Raw genomic sequence first — 6,000 nt, 5'->3', positions numbered from 1 at the left:
GCATATCTGTTGGAAGCCAATAATTTAGAACCCCAGGGAGAAACTGTTTTAACTGCTCAACTGCAAAATGAGAAATGGAGAGAAGAGAGCAATAAATATGTTAGACTTTCCACCTACATCTAATAGTGGGAGTATAGAGTGAATGCCCATTTGGTGCAAGGCATTTGTACTAGGTCTTCAGGCAATACAGATTGAAGAGACATGCTCTCTGCCCAGAAAGAGTTTACTCTTTAAGAGAGGAGAAAAACATAAAACCATTTATTTTCTATATATTTACAAGTAGAGTGTCTCTATAGGAACCACTTTCAGCTCTTACCTCAAGATAACTCTTGAAGCTTGGATGGTGGCAGCCTGCTCCCCTAATACCAAAATTGTAGTTTCAGGGAAATGCTTGAGGGCATCAAGGACACATGGTCACTTCCCATTTTACAGCTAGACAGAGCTATCATTTCCACGGAATGGTTTTACAGGACCTGCTGAGTGTAAAAATAACAGACTAGTCTGAGACTGTGGGCTTTGCTATTAGAGAAGCAGTGTGGCTTAGTGGAAAAAGCATGGGCTTGGGAGTTAGAGGACCTGGGTTCTAATCCCAGCTCAGCCACTTGTCTGCTGTATGACCTTGGGCAAGTCACTTAACTTCTATACCTCATTTACTTCATCTGTAAAATGGTGATTAAAAGTGTGAGCCCTGTGTGAGACAACGTGATTACCCTGTATCTAAGTACCCAGTGCTTAGAACAGTGCTTGGTACATTGTAAATGCTAAACAAATACCATAATTATTATTAGAACAGGAAGAGGAGAAGCATCACCACAGGCATAGTTAGATGATACTGTTCTTACATTTCCATAATTTTCCCCTTCAAATGGCCACATGCCTTGCCCACCTTGCTTATTCCTCCCTCTCAGGAGAGGAGAATTAGCCCCATTTTATAGATGGGGGCTGAGGTGCCTAATAGGCTGCCACCTAGCAAGCTAATATCTTACAGGGATGGAGGGCAAAAAGTTCTCATTTCTTAATAACAATTGTGGTATTGTTAAGTGCTTTCTATGTGCCAAACACTGTACAAAGCACTGGGGCAAATACAAGAGAATCAAATCAGACTTGGTCCCTGTCCCTCATCAGGCACCCAGTCTCAGGGGTTGGGAGGACAGGCTTTGAATCCCCATTTTATAGATGAGGAAACTGAGGCACAGAGGAGTTAAGTGGCTTGCCCAAGGTCACACAGCAGGCAAGAGGTAGATCTGGGATTAGAACCCAGGTCCCCTGACTCTTCTCAGGCCCATGCTCATTCCATCATTCATTCATTCATTCAATAGTATTTATTGAGCACTTACTATGTGCAGAACACTGTACTAAGTGCTTGGAATGTACAATTTGGCAACAGTTAGAGACAATCCCTGCCCAGTGAGACAATCCCTGCCCAGTGATGGGTTCACAGTCTAAACGGGGGAGATAGACAGCAAAGCAAAGCAGCACAAAACAAAAACAAGACATTATCAAGATAAATACAATCAAGGGGATGTACATTTCATTAACAAAATAAATAGGGTAATAAATAATATATTCAAATGAGCACAGTGCTGAGGGGAAGGGAAGGGGGAAGAGCAGAGGGTGGGGAGGAAGGGAGGAGAGGGGGAGCAGAGGGAAAGGAGGGGCTCAGTCTAGGAAGGCCTCTTGGAGGAGGTGAGCTCTCAGTAGGGCTTTGAAGAGGGGAAGAGAGTTAGTTTGGCAGAGGTGAGGAGGGAGGGCATTCCAGGACAGCGGTAAGACATGGGCCGGGGTCGACGTTGGGATAGGCGTGAATGGAGGACAGTGAGGAGATGAGCAGCAGAGGAGTGGAGTGTAGAGAATGGGCAGTAGAAAGAGAGAAGGGAGGTGAGGTAGGAGGGGGCAAGCTGATGGAGAGCTCTGAAGCCAAGAGTGAGGAGTTTTTGTTTCGTGCGAAGGTCAAAAACTGCAGGTTTTTGAGGAGGGAAGCGACATGCCCAGAGTGTTTCTAAAAGAAGATGATCTGGGCAGCGGGATGAAGTGGAGTGGGAAGAGACAGGAGGAAGGAAGACACAATAATCCAGTCGGGATATTATGAGAGCTTGTACAGCATGATAGTCATTTGGATGGAGAGGAAAGGGCGGATCATCAGGCCACATTGCTTCCTCTTCCCAGGCCCTGAGTTATTTTGCTGTTGGTTTCACCTAGGATAACCCTGTAAGCCCGTCAATGGGCAGGGACTGTCTCTATCTGTTGCCAATTTGTACATTCCAAGCGCTTAGTGTTCTGCACATAGTAAGCGCTCAATAAATACTATTGAATTAATGAATAACAAGATAACACTATACTACATCTACTTGGAAATTTGAGAGAGGGAAGCCTCGACACGTCTTTCCTAAGGACCAATTTCACTGACCAACAATGAAAGTTTCTGTCTTGGAGGTGCTCCCATTAGTTTACATTGCCTGGGCATCACAGTGTCTTCTAGCATATTGCTGAGGATTGATGCCATCATAGCACATGAAGTTAAACCAAGGGACTTGACAAGAGATAAATTACTGAGTAATGATGTGGTGCTTAACTGCATGGCTAGACCCAGAAATGAAGGCCACTGTGATTTATGTCACAGAGGCTTCTTGCCAAGAGAAAACTTAGCATTTCTGATGTAGCTAGGAGGAGGCTTCTCCCTCATTTGGCTCTCCTGTCACCTGAAGACCCTGTTTCAGACTTAGGGCACAAATCAGAAAGGAGGTTTTTCTGACTGACAGAATGTAGTGCAACTCAGTTGAGATCAAATGATTTCAGTTCAAACCAATAGATGCTCTGAAGAAGCTACTGGCCCTAAACTTCCACAAAGTCTTATTATTGAAATCCTTAAACATGACAATGTATATGAAGAAGGGGATGGGGGAACAGATTCATGTTCTAAAAAGCTGTTTTCTCTTCTCCTTGGACGGGCAGCAAGTTTAGGCTGGGGTTTCATTTTGGTTTAGTTTGGAATGTTCTGTTTCAATGCTTAGCCTCTGATGAATTAGTCCAAGAAGCCTCAAGCCAACCAGTCCTTTGGGCATTTTCCCGACTCAGGAGTCAGGGACTTTTAGACCTTGGAGCATTGCCAAACTAGGTGACTGGAGGTTTTTCCAGAAAAGGATTGGAAAAGGATTGTTCCCAATTTACTTGTTTATCAGTAAGTTTCATATCAAGACCTCTAGGTTGATGTTTGGCTTATATGGGTGGACTTTGACTTTCCTGCTCTTTTCCAATTTATTTTTTTAAAAAAAAGCATTTGTAATTCACACATCTGTCAATCATAGAGATTCCAAGGATGTTAGGAACAAGCTTCTCCTCAGAGTCCATCCTCACCCGCCCCCAATTCCCTGGTGGTGATTCAGTCCTGAATTGCAATTCTCCTATTATTTGTTGGCTTCTCACTGAGAAAAACAAATTATGCCCAATTAGGAGGATGATTTTAGAATTGGTTTGGGACCATATGAGCCGAACATCAACTTAGATGTTTTGAAACGAAACAAAACATCTAAGGCAATTTGGGGTCAAGGGAAGGTGGAGAAACTAAGTTCTTGTCTTCTATAAGAGATGCCCACCACCTACTTGGACTGTGAGTCCCATGTGGACCACTGACTGTGTCTTATCTGAGTATCTTATATCTACACCTGAACTTAGAACAGTGCTTCACAGAGTAAGCACTTAAATACCACTTCCCTCCTCTTCATCATCATCGTCATCCTCCTCTTTGTCCTCCTCTTCCTCCTCCTCCTCGACCTCCTCCTGCTCCTCCTTGTCCTACTCTTTCTCCTGTCCACATCTGCTATAGAAAGAATGGTCTCAAGGGCACTCTTCTCAGAGCTGCTTGCCTGTTAAAATTTGTAGGACTGTACCAAAACAGCAGTGGCAGCTGGAGAGAGCAGTAGCAGGAGTAGCATGGGAGGTACTTACCATGGCTGCCTGAGCTGCTGATCCCTAGCCAGAGTTAATGCACTGTGCTATGTTAAACTCTACTCTCATCATTTAGACTTAACCCATTAGCCAAACGTAATAAGTGCTTCAGTTCCCTAAATTTGTACCAGATTCTACAAGGGAATAAAGCCACCTTTCGTTTTGGGGCTGTGTGGTTTCTCGGGCCACATATGCCTTTCGCATACACTGCTAATATTTTCATTCCAATTCATCCTATCTAAAATTTCACCTCCACATCCATTATTCATTCATTCATTCAATCGCATGTATTGAGAACTTACTGTGTGCAGAGCACTATACTAAGCGCTTGGGAAAGTGCAAAACAACAATAAGTAGTGATATTCCTGCCCACAACTAGTTCACAGTCCAGAGTTGGGGAGACAGACATGAATACAAGTAAATAAAATTACAGATATGTACATAAGTGCCTAGGGGCTGGTGAGGGGGCTGGTGGGAAGAGCAAAGGGAGCAAGTCAGGGCAATGCAGAAGGGAGTGGTAGACAAAGAAAAGTGGGGCTAAGTCTGGAAAGGCCTCTTGGAGGAGATGGCTTTCAATAAGGCTTTGAAGCTGGGGAAAGTGGTTGTCCATCAGATTAGAAGAGGGAGGGCGTTCCAGGCCAGAGGCAGGACGTGGGCCAGGGTTGGTGGCGAGACAGGAGAGAATGAGTGAGAAGTTAGCACTAGAGGAGCAAAGTGTGCAGGCTGGGTTGTAGAAGGAGAGAATCGAGATGAGGTAGGAGGGGGCAAGGTGATGGACTGCTTTAAAGCCAGTGGAAGGGAGTTTTTGTTTTATACAGAAGTGAATGAGCAACCACTGGAGTTTTTTGAGGAGCTGGGTGACATGTCCAGTTCGTTCTTTTAGAAAAATGATCTGGGCAGCAGAGTGAAGTAGGAATTGGAGTAGGGAGAGAGCAGAAGCTGGGAGGTCAGCAAAGAGGCTGATGCAGTAATCCAGGCAGAATAAGATGATTGATTGTATTAATGTGGTAGCAGTATGGATGGAGAGGAAAGGGCGGATTTTAGCGAAGGTGGGACCGACAGGATTTGGTGATGGATTGAATATGTGGGTTGAAAGAGAGAGGACTCAAGGATAATGCCAAGGGCTTGTGAGACAGGAAAGATGATGGTGCCATCTACAGTTTTGGGAAAGTCAGTGGGAGGACAGAGTTTGAGTGGGAAGATAAGGAGCTCTGTTTTGGACATAAGTTTGAGGTGATGGGAGGACATCCAAATAGGAATGTCTTGAAGGCAGGAAGAGATACAAGACTGGAGAGGGGGAGAGAAATCAGAGCTAGAGATGTAGCTCTGTAGGGTGTCATCTGCATATATTCCTCTACATTCTTTTGGGCTGTCCAATAGAGATCCAAGTGCCGAGTACAACTGACTTGCAGTTTCACTAAATGAACTCAAGGGTTGGTGACCAGTTAACCCTTTTCTCAATATGTTCGCAAATCAGATCAGAACCATAGGGCCTTTGTATAACTAGCACAGAAGCCTGGCATCATCTCATAGTGTATTTTATGGCCAAAAGCTTTGATTCATCTCATCAGATATAGACACAGGAAACAGTGGGTGAGACAGTATAACAGGCACAGAAAGTGCCCTCTGTGACCAGTACCAGAGCAGATCCTTCCTGAGTCTATAGCTCACCCACCCAGCTGCCTATCTCTCAGGACAGGTCTCAGCTGCTGGAGGAGATATTACTAGTAGTAGTAGTAGTCATATGATATTCACTGTGCACATTCTGGGATTTTTTTTCATGGTATTTGTTAACTGCTTACTGTGGGTCAAACACTGTCTTAAGCACCGGGGCAGATACACATTAATTAGGTTGGACACAGTCTCTGTACTGCATGGGGCTTGCAATCTAAGCAGGATGGAGAACAGGAGACTTGAGACACAGACAAGTTAAGTGACTAGCCCAAGGTCCCACAGCAGGCATTTGGCAGAAGTGGGGTTAGAACCCAGGTCCTCTGACTTCCAGGTTCAGGGTCTCTCCACTTGGCCATGTTGCTGATTCCCAACAGAGCACCA

This window comes from Ornithorhynchus anatinus, chromosome X1, assembly GCF_004115215.2.
Source record: "Ornithorhynchus anatinus isolate Pmale09 chromosome X1, mOrnAna1.pri.v4, whole genome shotgun sequence".
NCBI lineage: Eukaryota > Metazoa > Chordata > Mammalia > Monotremata > Ornithorhynchidae > Ornithorhynchus > Ornithorhynchus anatinus.
Note: the sequence above shows the minus strand (reverse complement) of the source record.